The sequence below is a fragment of the Theobroma cacao genome, chromosome 3 (genome assembly GCF_053813885.1).
Source record: "Theobroma cacao isolate CCN51 chromosome 3, ASM5381388v1, whole genome shotgun sequence".
In the NCBI taxonomy this organism is placed as follows: Eukaryota; Viridiplantae; Streptophyta; class Magnoliopsida; order Malvales; family Malvaceae; genus Theobroma; species Theobroma cacao.
Window position 1 is genome coordinate 25,432,345 of NC_142641.1, and position 18,034 is coordinate 25,450,378.

The 18,034-nt window shown below is 32.5% G+C and overlaps 2 long non-coding RNA genes across 2 annotated transcripts in view; both read left to right on the forward strand.

Moving 5' to 3' along the window:
• Positions 1-17,612, forward strand: part of LOC148763651 (uncharacterized) — a 36,248-nt gene extending 18,636 nt beyond the window's left edge. Inside the window, exon 3 of the long non-coding RNA XR_016025062.1 lies at positions 17,595-17,612. This is a non-coding gene — a long non-coding RNA (uncharacterized LOC148763651). The remainder of the gene's footprint in view (positions 1-17,594) is intronic.
• On the forward strand, positions 3,848-6,009 carry LOC148763653 (uncharacterized). Its single transcript, XR_016025500.1, has 3 exons — positions 3,848-4,219; positions 4,869-4,952; positions 5,819-6,009. It is a non-coding gene; the product is annotated as an uncharacterized LOC148763653 (long non-coding RNA).
• Positions 17,613-18,034: the final 422 nt, after the last annotated feature.

The window sequence follows — 18,034 nt, forward strand, 5'->3', positions numbered from 1 at the left end:
GTCAGGTGTACGACATTTTCCTCCCAGTTGTGGAAGAAATGCTACACCGGTGAGTGATGAAGAATATAAGAGAATACAACAAGCCTGGATTGAAGAACAAAGGAGAAAATCTCAGGAGGAAGAGGATCCATTGATGTGCCCGGATCAGGACAATGAGGAACCTAAAGATGTTTAATACTTTAGTTGAAGTTGTATTGTCATAAATCTAGGCAAGTGTCGTTTAAGGGAAGATGTAGTAGTTACCTGTGTAAAGGAGTTAGGAGTGGCTTTTATTTTGTATGACTCGAACGGAATGTAAAATAGCAGTTTAAATAATTGGATATGTATGGGAATCTTTTAGTATAACAGAGATAAATTGGTAATATAATTATTGAGGAAGGTTATAGAATGAAGCAATAAGGTCATAAATAACATTCGGAATGGATAATGTGATTAAGTTAATGATTGTAATTTAAGCATGAAGGGGATTATTTAGTGATGTTATGATACTATGAGGTAATAGTCGGGCACAAATATAACCCAATGAAGTTAAATTATGGAATATGGGGAATATAAAATTTTGATTCAGTAAGGATTGTGAGAATAAAATAAGGAGGAAGCTGAGCTGTTTTCGTAGTTAATTATACCGAAAGTCAATAAGATTATTGGAGTATAAGACAAAGAAGATAAATGGGATAAGGATGACAATAAATTTGAGGAAAGTTGTAGATAGTAAGCAACTTATGTGTGGAGTGGTATATTTATCATGAACTTATTACACTGTATGGAAAGGATGTTTTGAGGTGGAATTTTATGAATGTTGATAAACGTCAAAAGATGACATGAGATGAAAGTATTAATCTAGCTTAGTGTGTATGACAAGAAAATAGAAGGTACCTATACTTATGGAACTCATGATATATATCTAAAAGGGAAACCACTGGTTGAGAATGATTGATGTGGTGACTTTGAATGCAAACAAATAGCTTTGATGAGAAAATTTCTAATAGCTACAGTACTTCAACATTGATTGTTCAACGCTATAATGCTCCGAATATCTCACGCCTATGATGCATGAGTAAGATGGGAGTGACACGATATTGAGCTTACAAATTGAATTTTGGTTGTTGGTCATTGTGTTTTGTTATCTGGGAGTCTTAAATATTTTGGAGAATGTTTACCCAAATGAATTGAAAAACTTCTTTATTGCCTTGTATATAGGCATATAATTAAAAGAAAAAAAAATTGAAAGATTCTTGAAATGACTATATTGAGATGAGATACCAAATAATGAAAGTGTGAAGGAAGAATTACGAGACTGGTATAGAAAATCAGTTTATATAGAATATCATTACGAGAATTTGTAATATCTGTTTTGATACAGTAAAATGACAAGGGTTAGTAACAACATGAGGCTAATTGTGTGGCACCCTGGAAACCTCTGAAGATGAGTTAGGGATTGAATGGATGAGTACGTATTTATATATCTTTAAGAGTAAGTGTTTTAGGAATACATAAACATCTTTGAGAAGAGATTATAATCATACACAGCAAGTATGAAACGTAAAATTTTTAAAACTTGCTGAGAAGCCTAACGGCTAAATCACAAGTTAAGGGATCACATGCTGTGAGACATAAGTTTAAGATAGATATTCCCAAGGAAATACTCAAGAGAAGTTTTGCTCTGGATCTCGTTAAAGCAAGCACTAAGTTATGTGATTATAAAAAGGAAGCTGTAAGCTGAGAGTGATATTAGTATTAATATTGAAAAATACTTGAGGGGAATCTAGTTTTAAGTTTTACAATTTCAAGTACAATTTATAAATTAGTTAAGGAAGAATGGTGTTATGTTCATATGAAGGAGTGGAACAAAGGATGATAGAAGTTGACCTTGAAAATGAAGTCAGATAATGAAACTTTCCTAATATATTATGGAAATTGGAATTCGAAAATGCTTAAGGCATACATGATTCAAATGGGTTTGAGTCTTAAGTGACAAATCAATATCGTAATGCAAAAAAGATACAAGGTAATATAGAGGCATGAAAGATGATTAAGGACAAAAAGGATGACTCTTAGGAATTGTGGTATTGCATGAGATGCAATGATCAAGTTGAGATAAATCTTTGAGGCATCAATAGGATTATAAAGCATACACGTATAATAGATTATAATTCAATGGAGATGACATTGTGATAAATGATATATAGTATAAGGAAACTCAAACATATGGTTGGAAATGATATGAATGATATGAAGTTATACACAAGTATAATAAGAAGGTTGACATGCACAATAAGAATTATTATATTGAAACTAGGATTGGGATATGGATGAATAAAGGGGGAATGTAGTCCAAGGCATGTGAACACATGGGTTCCTATATATAAAGAGAGATGTTGACATTTGAAAATGCATGTATCTATGTATATATGAAATTGATAATTTTAATAACTAAAGTGAAGAATGGTTCTCAGTAATTGAGAGATTTTGAAATAGTGTCTAGAAAGGTTAGTGAGCTAAAGTGTTAACGGACATGCAATGAACGATTAAAGTTATGAGTGACTTTGAAGGTAAACCTTGAATTGTTTAAGTTCTTAATGGAACTCTAATAAAGGAAAGGTATAGACCAGTATAAGATGGATGAATCAAGGTTGAGAAAATTGGTATGGAGCAAATTAATAAAACGATGAATAGGTATACATAAGTAAGTATGATATGTGATCGAAATCGGTATAATTGAGATGAAGTTATGGTTCAAATGTAATAATGGTGATAAAGGCATGCTTAGTGTCTAGATATAAGAGATCATGGTTGTGAAAAGTATTACTGATCCGATTCCAAAGGATGATAATTGCCGTAAATAAAGCATTTAATTGAACTGAAGGTGAACGAGGGAAATAAATTGAATGTCCCTATAGAAGGAACAAGGAGTAGGATCATAGAAGGAGATTGATAACGCAACATCGACGGGAATTCGAGGACGAATTCTATTTAAGTGGGGGAGATTGAAATACCCCATACTTTGATATGGTGATAAATAAAGTTGATTGAATGCAAATTGAGGTCAATTAAAATGTTTAGAAGTGATAAAAGACGAAAGGAGTAGTTTAGGATAAAATGTTTCGCAAGTGAGAAAATAATAATAAAATAATAATAATTTTATCAAAGGAGAATTTGTAAGATAAAAGGCAATTCAGAAGTCAAGTGAGGCATAATAAGGTATTTCAGGTACCAAGGAGACAAGATAAAATTTTTAAAATATTAATATTTAGCCTGATGTCGAAATCAGTCAAGAAGAAAGATCATATGGTTGATTCAAGTGGGGGAGAAGATGACAAGCCCGACTCTATAAAAATAATTTTCATGACATACATGTGATGGATAGCATGTCTGCATGCTAAGAGAGTCCCGAAAAAAAAAAATTACAAAAGTCGATATTGTACCTAGACATACAACAAAGTTTATTTAAGCCTCGAACTAGATCAAATATAAAATTCACGATGAAATTAAGAATTTTAAAGTCCCATAATGGTTTAATATGGTGAGTCGGAGTTCGAGGATCAATTTGGAGTCAAACCGAAATTTTCGCTATCTAGGGGTAAAATGGTCATTTGCCACCTAGGGACAAAATGAAAATTTTTAGAAAAGATTTTTGGCCTCATTTGACTTATTGGAGTAAGATTTGAGGTTTAGAAGTGAAAAATCTTAATTTCGGTATAATTTAGAGTAAAAGGGTAAAATGGTAATTTTACCATTCGAAATCGAAAATTTAATTTTTTGAAAGGATTTTGATCAAATTTAATTATTTGGAGTGTGAAATGAGTATGAGGAGTGCAAATTATGCATTATGGCAAATTTTCAATTTTTGGGGCAAAAATGTAATTTTTGAAAAGTTCGGGGGCAAAAGTGTAATTTTGAAGAATTTGCTCCACCAAAACTTTGGAAAAATCTGGAAATTTCACTTAAGGCTTGGATAAGTCAAAGGGAATGCATGGTGGAAAAATTAGGACAAATGGATGGCTAGAAAAAACAAATGAATTAATAAAATATTTAAAATATGAATAAAATAATATTATTTCATTAAACAATAAAAAAGGCATAAAAAAATCAGCCCACCCATTCTTCTTCTTCAACATTCGGCCAAGCAAGAAACAAGAGAGAGAAAGGAGAAAACAAAACCCTAGAGAGAGAAAATCAAAGAAAAAGTGTGAATTTTCAAGGAAATTAAGTGAAAAAGGTGAGATTTTTTCTATTAAGCTTGAGTTTTCTTATTCCCAAGCATTTCTCTTTATTTTTCATGATTAAATTACATGTTTTCATGATGAATTCAATTCTGAAAAAATGGGTTAGGAGAGAGAAAGTTGTTGGATTTATTTGATTTTAATTTATGTTAGTGTTTTTAGTTAGTTTAGCATATTTAGAAACAAAACAACAAGAAAAGAATTTATTTTCTCCCCCAACCATTAATGGCTGAATTTACCATGTAGTGAGTGAGGATGAGTTTGATTTTATTCTAGGAGAATTGGTTAAGGAATAATGAATTATGAGCCTAGAAAAATAATGGGAATTTTCGGAGCAAAAATACGAATTTTTACCCATTAGGGGTATTTTCGTAATTTACTGTTGGGACTGATAATTTGCATCACACTGAGGGACATTAAGTTAATTTGGGTGCAATTGAGGTATAGAAACTGAAAAGAATTAAATTGGAGTTTAAACGAACCCGTTAGGAATTTAATCGGGTGATAAGACGAATTAGGCTAATACAGGATTTAGATAGTTACCAGTGCATTTTTGCATTCCATATCATGCATTGGTAGTCCAAATTAGTTTAATTTTGATTTAGTACCAACTTAGTGAAATTCTCGATTTTGTACTGTGTCAAGGTGGTGAGTCCTCCAATAAAGGCAAGGAAATTGCATCCGAGGACCAGTAGACAGAGTGCTTCGAAAGTCTGCATTCTAGACATAGTGAGTAAACTTATTATCGTCTTAATTATCTAGAGTTTTATACAACTATGTGATTTTATGAAAAATTGGTTTAAATGGTAAATTGTTATGTTTTAAGGGAAATTGTGATTTTATAAAATGATTTTATAAATTTTCTGAAAAATCGAATACTGGTTTTGAAAATAGAGTAATTGGAGACTGCTAGTTTGTGTTGCAAATTTATGGTTCTGAATTGAATGGCTTATGACAATAAATGAGCATGAATGGCTAAACTGATTTTGGTGTTATAATTATTTATACTGTGTATTCAGCCTTGAGAGGCTAGGTTGTGATAAATTGCCATGACATGCTAGAATGAATTTTATTGATTGGTGGATTATATATTAATTATTTACTGCAGAGGGGGTTCCGTGGACCAGCCTATTAGAGGGGCACGGTAAACTCCATTATATTATTACCTCGAACGGAGAGGCGCGTAGGGTATCTCCTGGGGTAAAGCTTAGGGTTCACTTCACGTTAAACCACCACGTGAAGGAGAACTCAGCCAACGCCAAGGAACGGCTGTATTTTTCTCAAACTAAAAATATATTTTAAGTGTATATGAAATTTTAACAGCCTTGGCGGACTCGGTTGGATGCCTTGCGCAAGGTATCACTGAGTATGAGTTTTGGCACGAGCCAAAGTTTTAAGAAATTCATAAGCCAAGTTGATTACTCGATTTATATGGATTGATTTTATTTGGTTGAAATGAACTGAAAGGTAATGAAATTACAGTATGATGACTTGTTTTAATTGTCTCCATTTACTCGACTTTAGATACTTTTGATGGTATCTGTTTACTCACTGGGATTTTATAATCTCACCACCCTCATTTCCTCACATTTCAGGCTCAGGGAATTTCGTAGTTAGCTGACTTGAACAAGGACATTCATTTGGACTCGAATCGGTAAAAGCTGTAGGTTTCCAGCTTCCGATGCATTTTGGATAGATATGGGCCCACGTGTCACTGTAAAAGAAATTTTATGCTTTGGTTATTTGCTTTATAGTATATATGAATATAATTATCTTTTACGCTATAAGAATTATGTACCGATACTTTTATGAAAACTATTTTAACAAGAAAATAATTTATTTTATTGAATATTTTTATCATATTCAAATGGTCAAATTTTCACTTCAAATGAACATTTTAGATACTTAATTTTTTTTTTATCATTAAATATATATTTTCGGCTTACCTACTACATTTTTAGCAAGTTTCGAGGTTTTCGATAAAAATGACGAAAATGCCCCTGTGAGCAAAAAAAAAAAAAACAGTATGTTATGTTATGATTTGGAAATGATTTGTAATCCTTCGTATTTTGATTATTTGATAACTATTGCTCACCGGGGAAGTACGAAAGCTGATACGAGAGCCTTGCGAGGTTTCGATCGACATTCGGGGTGAAGAATGTTTGTCGAGGCTTCGCGGCGGTTGTCACAGGCTCGATGGGGAGTTCCGGGTCGTGACACATTCTTCACCCCGAATGTCGATCGAAACCTTGCAAGGCTCTCGTATCAGCTTTCGCATATCCCCGGTGAGCAACAGTTATTAAATCTCGCATTTCAAAAAAATCATAAGTCATTTTCAAATAAGAACAATAAAATATTATTTTCTGGCTCACAAGGGTATTTTCGTAATTTTTCGTCAAAAAATCTCAAAACTTGCTAAAAATGTAGTAGGTAAGCAAAATATATATATTTAATGATTTAAAAACGATTAAGTATCTAAAACGTTCATTTGAAAGCAAATTGTTGACAACCAGTACTATTCAAAAATAATAAATAAAATATTCTATTTTCTCATAAAATAAATTTTTATAGAAATATTCGTAAATAATTTTTCGCACATGAAAGTAAAGTAAAAATTGTATGAATAGAAATACAGATAACCAAAATATAAGTTTTGATCTGCAATGACACGTGGGCTCCAATTGACCAAGAGGATGTAAGACTGTGAACTCTTACTTTCTATAATGCAGTTTCGAGCTTAGTTCTCGTCCTACTCGACTATCTACAAACTGTCCTGAGCCTGAAAAATGTATAGGAATAAGGGGTGAGATTTTATAAACCCAGTGAGTAAACAGATACCATCTAAAGTATCTAAAGCTGAGTAAATGGAGACAATTAAAATAAGTCATCATACTGTAATTTCATTACCTTTCAGTTCATTTCAACCAAATAAAATCAATCCATATAAATCAAGTAATCAACTTGGCTTATGAATTTCTTAAAACTTTGGCTCGTGCCAAAACTCATACTCGGTGATACCTTGCGCAGGGCATCTAACCGAGTCTGCCAAGGCTGTTAAAATTTTGTATACACTTAAAATATATTTTTAGTTTGAGAAAAATACAGTCGTTCCTTGGCGTTGGCTGAGTTCCCCTTCACGTGGTGGTTTGGCGTGAAGTGAACCCTAAGCTTTACCCCAGGAGATACCCTACGCGCCTCTCCGTTTGAGGTAATAATATAATGGAGTTTACCGTGCCCCTCTAATAGGCTGGTCCACATAACCCCCTCAGCAGTAAATAATTAATATATAATCCACCAATCAATAAAATTCATTCTAGCATGACATGGCAATTTATCGCAACCTAGCCTCTTAAGGATGAATACACAGTATAAATAATTATAACACCAAAATCAGTTTAGCCATTCATGCTCATTTATTGTCATAAGCCATTCAATTCAAAACCATAAATTAGCAACACAAGCAGACAGTCTCCAATTACTCTATTTTCAAAACTAATATTCGATTTTTCAGAAAATTTATAAAATCATTTTATAAAATCACAATTTCTCTTAAAACATAACAATTTACCATTTAAACCCATTTTCCATAAAATCACACAGTTGTATAAAACTACTCTAGATAATTAAGATGATAATAAGTTCACTCACTGTTCTAGGAGTCGATGTACTCCTAATCCCAGTCTCCAAGCACAATCTCTGTACTTTTACCAGTGTACTTTGCTCACCACCTATCCACAATGTACAATACATAATTCATCACATCAATGCTTGACCATTATAAAATCAATTCAGGCTCGGTATATATGCATGATATGATATACAACTTATCCGACTACCGTTTAAATGCGGTGTTGACCTAATTCGGCCTATTATCTCCAATTTAACTCCAAATCAATTCTTCTCACTTTCTACACTCCAATTATAACTAAATTACCTCCATGACTGTGAATGAGATTCAATTTATCAGTCTCGGTAGTAAATTACGAAAATACCCCTAGTGGGTAAAAATCGTATTTTTGCTCCGAAAATTTCCATTATTTTTCTAGGCTCATAATTCATCATTATTCATCATAATTCCTCAAATAAACATCAAGATCATCAGCCAATATTCCCCTAGAAAATTTGGCCAATAATGGTAATGGAGGAAAATAAATTCTTTTCTTGTTGTTTTGTTCCTAAATCTGCTAAACTAACTTAAAACACTAACATAACTTAAAATCAAATTAATCTAACAACTTTCTCTCTCCTAACCCATTTTTCAGAATTGAATTCATCATGAAAACATGTAATTTAATCATGGAAAATAAAGAGAAATGCTTAGGAATAAGAAAACTCAAGCTTAATAGAAAAATCTCACCTTTTTCACTTAATTTCCTTGAAAATTCACACTTTTTCTTTGATTTTCTCTCTCTAGGGTTTTGTTTTTGTTTTCTCTCTCTTCTTGCTGGTTTGGCCGGCCATGGGGTGGAAGATGGGCTGATTTTATGCCTTTTATAAAGAAATAATAAAATAATAAAGGTATGACACATGGCATCATGTCATTGGCCCGTTTTTAAAATTTTAAAAATTTTAATCCTTTTTATCTCCACCACACAATTAGTCAATGGTCAAAATGAGGATAAAGGAAGACCATGTGCTGGAAAAATGTCCTGGTGGTGGAAAATTACAATTTTGCCCCTAGGGTGGCAAAATTACCATTTTACCCTTTTACTCCAAATTATACCGAAATTAAAATTTTTCACTTCTAAACCTCAAATCTTACTCCAATAAGTCAAACTATACTGCAATAAGTCAAATGGGGCCAAAAAAATCTTTTCTAAAATTCTCATTTTGTCCCCAAGTGGCAAATGACCATTTTGCCCCTAGATAGCGAAAATTCCGGTTTGACTCCAAATTGATCCTCGAACTCCGAATCACCATATTAAACCATTCTGGGACTTTAAAATTCTTAATTTCATCATAAAATCTCTATTTGATCTAGTTCAAGGCTTAAATCAACTTTGTTGTACGTCTAGGTACAATACTGACTTTTGTAAATTTTTCGGGACTCTTTTAGCATGTAAACATGCTATCCATCACATGTATGTCATGACAAATTTTTTTTATAAAGTCGGGCTTGTCATCTTCTCCCCCACTTGGATCAACCATATGATCCTTCTTCTTGACTGATTTCGATATCCGGCTAAATATTAATATTTTAATATTATTTCATTAATAAATTATTATTTTATTCTAAAAATTTTATCTTGTCTCCTTGGTACCCAAAATACCTTATTATGCCTCACTTCCAGAATATTTTATCCTACACTACTCCTTTCGTCTTTTATCACTTTTAAACATTTTAATTGACCTCAATTTGCATTCGATCAACTTTATTTATCACCATATCAAAGTATGGGGTATTTCATATATTTTTTATAATTATATTGTGGGTGATGGGTTTCAATAAGGCCTCACATGTCCGTTTGAAGTAATAATCGAAGTTAGAATCGATTAGAGGTTCAATAATCCCGGTGAGTGAACTTGCATTAAAAAGGTTTTGGGATGTGTATACAAGTATGTTTGATTGAATCCCTAAAGTGTTTTATTTGTTTTATCTTCAAAACTAGTGCCTTGGGAACAAACCTTTGATAAATTGTTTCTATATGTGACACGTGGCTATTATGGATTGTTGTACTACTACATTATGTTGATATATATATATATATATATATATGAATAATAATGTGTAATGATATTGACCAGGCTATGTGCGAGTAGGAGTGCGCATAAGCCGTTGTTGACCCGGCTATGTGCGAGTAGGAGTATGCATAAGCCGTTGCATATGAGCTGATGATGATGAGAGGGTGTGCATGATGATTGATATATATATATATATATATATATATATATATATGTCACGACCTGGAACCTCCCTCGGGCCCATGACAACCGCCGCGAAGTCTCGGTAAACCTTCATTACCCGGTATATCCACGGAAACCTCGCAAGGCTCTTGCATCAATTTTCCACCTCCCTTGTGAGCAATAGTCACTAAATATCGAGTTTTAAGAGAATAGAAACTATTTTAGATCGAAAACAATCAAAATAAAATTTTCACCACACAAGAGTATTTTGGTCATTTTTATCAAAAAAAAATTTCGAAACCTGATAAAAATACAACGTATAGTAGAAAATATCCACTACCGATTTAAAATAAATTTTTGTAATCTTAATCATCCATTTAGAGTGAAAAGTTGGCTAACTAGACTAAATAAAAAAATTTGATAATATATTTTATTTTCTTATAAAACAATTTTTATAGAACCATACATAAATAATTTTTGTAGCGTGAGAACAAAATAAATTCATACATACTATAATTTACAAAGTTATAATGTACAATAATAATTATAATGACAAGTGGCCCACAACTACACCAAGTGTTGGTGATAGTAACCTACTGTCTGTGAGATAGAGATGTCAACTGGAATCCTCGATAAAATAAGGTATCTACAAGCTACCACAGGCCTGAAAGGTTTGGAAAGGAGGTGGATGAGATTTTGCAATCCCAATGAGTAAACAGACATTATCATAAATATCTAAAGGCGAGTAAAATGGAGGCAAGTTTAAACAACAAATTACAAACCATTTCATAAGGTTTTCAATTTCTTTCTTAAACCATAAAATATTTGTAATTTACCAAAACAATTGTCAAGGCTTATAACCTTTATTAAAAACATGGCTCAAGCCAAAATCTAGTCCTCGGGGATACCTTGGCCGAGGCATCTAACCGAGTCCGCCAAGGTTGTTAAGATATTTACATGTTAAACACATTCTAGTTTTGAAAACAAGTCATTCCTTGGCGTTGGGCTAGTTACACATTCACGTGGGGTTCGACGTGAAGTGAACTCTAACACTACCCCGGGAGTTACCCTCCTCACCTCTACAACAAGAGTAACTATGAAACCGGGTTTACCGTGCCCCTCTAATAGGCAGTCCATGGAAACCCGTCATTGCAGTGACTAAACCCACCAATTTTAATAAAATTTTGACAGTATAACGTGGCTTTTATTTATTTATCCAGCCTGCATAATAAAAACAGCTTACATAAATTCCCAATGCAATTTATCAAATATAGCCACCTATACTCATATTTCATAAGCCATTCATAGGAAAATATATATTTCAAAATAATTGTCAGCCTCCAATTACTCAATTTTATAATCAACACAATATATTTTTATTTGTCACATTTATTTCTAAAACATCGAAAATCTCATTTTCATTTCATAAAATACATAAAGATCATTTAAAAATAAACTCTAGATAATTTACAATAATAATAAGTTTACTCACCGTTTGTACAAACTAACTGCTTCCTAGGTGCCCCGATCACTGTTCGTCGGGTACGACTTCCTTGCCTTTACCGAAAGGCTCTCCTCCTAAACAAATTGCAAAATTTACACAATTCACCACATTGTTGCTAAATCACTATATAATTGACTTAAATCCTATACTAATGCATGGTATGAAATGCAATAGCCTAAAACGGCTTAAACGCGGTATTAACCTATTTTTGGCACTTTACCCGTTAAATTGCTAACGCGCTCCATTTTAGCTCTAAATTGTCCCATTTTCTCTCCAACATTTCTAACCATTAAATATCAGCCAATAACCTTCTAAAATCACCAAAATCAGCTCACTTTCCTCCTTGAAAAATTCGGTCAAAAATGGGACATTAATTTGGTAAATCTTCCACTTTGTTTTTCTATCACATTTAACCATTTTTCATCATTTTCTCTTCATTTCTCTTAGAATAAAAATTAGTTCATCAACATTGTACATCATTGAACATTCAGCCAAGGGTGGGTATTGTGAAAATTTCATGCTTTCTTGCCCAATTTGATTTCTATACACATTTAACTAACTAAAACTATCAATTTAACTAAAAATCAAAACATAAAAATTTCAAATTCCTCCCCCTTGATTTTCGTCCAGCCCTTGATATCACTTTTTAATCTCTCTCCTCAAGCATGCTAAATGGAAACAAAGGCATAAGAAAGGTAGAAATCAAGCTAAAGTCGAAAAATCTTACCGTTAGACGAGTAAATGGTCGAAAAACGCGATTTGCCCTTTGAATTTTCTAGTTTTCCTTTGGTTTTTCTCTTTTCTTCCTTTCCTCTCTATTTTCTCTCTTGTTCTCTCCTTATGGCCGGCCATCACTTAATATGGGGTTTAAATGGGCTGACTTTTCATTAAAATAATATTAAACAATTAAAAAGTGCCATGTGTCACTTTTTCATTGGCCCATTTTTAAAATTTCATCCTTTAAACTTAAATTTTTCACCACTTAAAATACCATAGTTATTCATACCAAAAATAAGTAAATCCTATGATTTTGACAAGTTTTGGGTGGTGAAAATTATGGTTTTTACCCTGAGGTGACAAAATTACCGTTTTGCCCCTATGTTTCGAAAATTGTCGGAATTGAAAATTTTCACTTCCTATCATTAAATTATACTCCAAATAGTTAATCTTGATCAAAAATTTTACTCCATAATCAAAGTTATTATCTTAGGTGGCAAAATGACGATTTTGCCCTTGAACATTAAAATTTTCAATTTTTCCCCAAATGAACCCTCGAACTCCGAACAATCATTTTTAGTCATTTCTGGACTATAAAATATTAAATTTCATCCTATGATTTCTACTTGAACTAGTTCGAGGTTAAATCAACTTAAGTATACCATTAGGTATGATACCGGATTTCGTCTATTCTTAGGTGCTTTCCTAGCATAATAACATGCTACTCAGTGCATGTATGTCATGACATGTGTTTATAGGGTCGAGTTTTACAATATACATATATGGTATATGGTTGTAATGCATGTGAAATTTTGGCATGTTGAACTTTGGAAACTTTTGAGCATTTCATGTTGAAATTGGCATGATGAATCTTAAGAATGTCCCATTTTTTTGCAAATTGAGTTCATTGCAACACCAAATGGATTTTTAGTGCAAAGGAGGTCCTTTTTACACTTAGGTGCCCTGCTTCTCGTTGCAGCAAGAAAGCATTCTAGCTGCAGCGAGAAACATTCTATTTTGGCAGCAGAAAACTCGCTGCAGCAAAAATAAATCTCGCTGCAGCGAGAACTCTCGAATTCTGGTGTAGTGCATTCACTTTGATGAATATTTTGACCACCTTTACGTCTGAACTGAGGAAAGTGGTAAACATAAAAGTTGTATCCCTAACTCTTGTCTTTCTAATGGTTCAAAAATCAGGTCAATTGGACTTTTGTAATAGGAGATATGCCAGAAAAACTGAAACACATGCAAACTGGTACTGTTTTTTGCTGCAGCGAGAAACATTCTATCCTACATGCTACCCTATTCGGTTTTTGACGTATTTTTCACCCATTTAACTTCATGGATTGATCATGGGTTGTTGCAACACTGTGAGGTTATTAATCAAAGTTTGAAATGAGGGGTTTTTAGTAAGAAATTAAATCAATTGCATTGTTTTTGAAACAAGTGCATCATGATTTCTAAATTCTTCCTATTGATTGCTTGTTCCCTTCTTATGTTCACTCACTAAGTTTTATACTCACATTTTTAAAATTCATGTTTTCAGATTTGGAGGTACTTTGGATCTAGATTGAGTCGCACACATATGCTCGCCTTCTTGGTAGGTACTATGGCATCTCAGTAACTGTACCTTCACCCACGGTCACTCTGCTGACGGTCAAGAGTCTTATGCTTTTGAACATGTATAAGTAATGAAGACCACTAAGATTCATGTTAAAAAATCAAATATGTATATTTGATTACTAAAGCCACTGTAAGGTGGCAAATGAGTGATACTATGTTAGCATAATATAATTGTGAGTATTGGGTTACTATAAAATGTTATTGAAATATTTTTAGTTGAGAATTACAATATGGGTTTGAGAAATGATGGTTTGGAATAATGATCGAGATTGCATACATAAGCTTGCTTGGGCTTAGTGGGCAATGCCCATTGGTCCTATGCGTCGGTAATTAGGCTGTGACAAAAACCTTTTAAAGCAAGTAACTAGCCTTTCGAAGGAATTAGCGACTATAAATGGACATTTCTTATCAATGGATGCCTTTCGCTTTATGTTTCCTAATGCAAACATCAAATTACGATATGCTTTAACCAAAAATTAACAAAATTCAATTTAAAATCATTCAAAAGATTATTTAACCATTCCAAGCGAGTAACTAAGCTTTGGAAGGCATGAGGGACTATAAATGGACTTTTCTTGTCAACCGATGGCTTTCTCTTCTGTTTCCCAATGCAAACATCAAATTATAATCTGTTTAAACAAAAATAAAAAAATTCACTTTAAAATCATTTAAAAAGTTATAAAACCACTTAAAGCGAGTAGTAAGGGTTTTGAAGGCATGAGTGAGTATAAACGGACTTTTCTTGTCAATGAATGGCTTTTGCTATAAGCTTTTCAATACAAACATCCAATTATGATATGTTTTGAACAGAAAGTGATACAATTTTGACTTAAAATCATTTATAAGATTATAAAACCATGTAAAGCAAGTAACGAGTCTTTCGAAAGTATGAGTGACTGTAAATGGGCTTTTCATGTCAATGTTTGGCTTTCGCTTCGTGTTTCTTGATGCAAACATCAGATTATGATCTATTTTAACAAAAAATGAAAAAAAATTCAATTCAATATCTTTTGTAAGATTATATAACCATTTCAAGTGAATAAATAGGCTTTCAAAGGCATGAGTGACTATAAATGGACTTTCTTATCAATAGATGGCTTTTGCATGACGTTTCTTGATGCAAACATCAAATTGTGATATGTTTTAACAAAAAATGAAAAACAAATTCAAGCGAATTTCTTTATAAGATTATAAATGTCAAGCCCAACCTTATAAAATACTTTCCATGTCATTCATATGATTGACAATATGCTTGCATACTTGGAAAGCCCCGAAAGAAAAATCGTTAAAAGATGACAATGTACCAAACAGTACAATTAAGTTAATTTAAGTCTCGAACTAGATCAAATAGAGAATTTAAAATGAAATTAAGAATATTAAAGTCTCAGAATGGTTTAATATGGTGATTTGGAGTTTGAGGATCAATTTGGAGTCAAATCGGAATTTTCACTATCTAGGGGCAAAATGGTCATTTGACACCTAGGGACACAATGGGAATTTTTAGAAAAGAAATTTTTTTTTTGGCCCCATTTGACTTATTGGAGTATAATTTGAGGGTTTGGCAATGAAAAAGTTTAATTTCGGTGATTTCTAGAGTGTAGGGGCAAAATCGTAATTTTACCACCCGCGGATAAGATTTGAGATTTTGAGAGAATTTAGATCAAATTTGACAAATTGGAGAATGGTATGAGTATAAGAGATGGAAAATATGTCTATGGGCAATTTTTCTGTTTTTGAGGCAAAAATGTAATTTTTGACTTTTACGGGGGTAAAAGTGTAAATTTCAAAAATTACTCCACCAAGACTTTGGATAAGTCTGAGAATTTTATCTAAGCTATGGATATGTGAGACAAGTGTATGGTGAAAATTTGGAAACAAATGGATGGCTACAATTTAAGGAATTAATAAAACATTAAAAAAATGAATAAAATAATATTATATTATTTTAGCCTTTAAAAAGGTAAAACATTCCAGAATTCTCATCTTCTTCAGCCGTCCAAAACAGGGGAGAAAAGGGGGAAAAAAACAAATAAGAACCCAACGTGAAAATTTGGAGAAAATCAAGAGAAATCAAGAAATCAAGCATTGAAAAGGTAACTTTCATTGATTTTCTTTGTGATTTTCACTACCCATGCATTTTTTTCTCATTTCCATGCAAAATTAGAAAGTGGGTATGGACACCCATGCTGGCCAAATCTCCATGGATGAGTTTTGAGCTTGTTTTTGGTTGATTTTAATTGAATTAAGTGATTTTAGTTAAGTTATATTGAAATATAGCAAAAATAAGCTAGAGATATAATTTTCTCCCATTGAAATCCATTATGCCGAATTTTCTAGGGGAATATTGGCTGCTGATCTTGATGTTTATTTGAGGAATTATGATGAATAATGATGAATTATGAGCCTAGAAAAATAATTGAAATTTTCAGAGCAAAAAATATAAATTTTTACCCACTAGGGGTATTTTCGTAATTTGCTATCGGGATTGATAATTTGCACCACACTGAGGGACATTAAGTCAATTTGGGTGCAATTGAGGTATAAAAACTAAAAAAAATTAATTTTCAGTTTAAACGGACGAGTATATCGATTTATCGAGTAAAAGACCGAAATAGGCTAACACCGCATTTAGGCAAAAATTTAGACATTTTTGCATTCCATATCAAGCATTAGTAGTCTAAATTAGTTTAATTTCAATTTAGTACCAATGTGGTGAATTTCTCGATTTTGCACTGTGTCAAGGTGGTGAGTCCTCCGATAAAGGCAAGGGAATTGCACCCGAGGACTAGTAGTCTGAGTATTTCAAAAATCCCCACTCTAGACACGATGACTAACCTTACCATCATTTTAATTATCTAAAGTATGTTTTTATTCGGTTTTGGTGAATTTTATGAAAATGAGTTCAAATGGTAAATTTTTATGTTTTGTAAACAAAATGAGTTTAAATGAAACTATTTTATAAATTGTCTTGAAACGAAATAACAATTTTGAAAATAGAGTAATTGGAGACCACTGATATGTTGTAAATTTAAAATTGAATTAATGGCTTATGTTATTGTATTGGCATGATTGGTTGGGCTGTGTTTTTTATGAATTGTAAGAATTGCTTTATTTTACCCTTGCAAGCTGGGTAGTAATATATTAGCCCTGTCATGTTGTCAAAATTTTATTGTATGGTAGGTTTGACTTGCTGTAGTGGGCTGGGTTCTGTGGACTAGCCTATTAGAGGGGCACGGAATCCTGTTATATTTTTACCTCTGTTGGAGAGGTGAGTAGGGTAACTCCCGAGGTTTAACTTCAAAGTTCACTTCACGCCAAACCACCACGTGAAGGGGAATTCGGCCAACGCCAAGGAACGGCTATGTTTTCAAAATAAAAACATGACTTTCTAATAGCCTTGGCAGACTCAGTTGGGATAGCCCTCGGTCAAGGTATCCCAGATAATTGAGTATGATAATAATTTTTGGCATGAGCCAAGCTTTTTAAAAAATTCATAAGCCATACTGATTACTTGCTTTAAATAACTTGATTTCATTTGGTTGAAATAAGTTGAAAAATGATAAATTACATTTTGAGGAAATATTTTAATAGTCTCATTTTACTCGACTTTAGATATTTTGAGTGATGTTTGTTTACTCACTGGGATTTTATAATCTCACCACTCTCATTTCCACCCATTTCAGGCTCAGAATAGATTGTAGATAACTGATATCGGCGAGGATTACAGTTGAACTTGCCACATCCAAAGACTGTAGGTTCATTTCTTTTGATACTTTTGGTCATTCATGGGCCCACGTGTCACTGTAAATTAAATTCTATACTTTGGTTATCTGTATTACGGTATGTAAGAATTTATTTTACTTTTACGCTATAAAAATTATTTATGCAGTGTTCTTAAAATATCGTTTTATGTGAAAATTGAATATTTTATTTAATATTTTTATTTTATTATAACAGTCATAATTACATTTTAAACGAATGTTTTAGACATCCAAAATTATTTTTGATTATGAAATATGTGTTTTCCACTTACATACTATATTTTTAGATGATTTTGAGATTTTTGGGATAAATGACCAAAATACCCCTGTGAGACGAAAATTATTATTTTATTTGTTTAAGT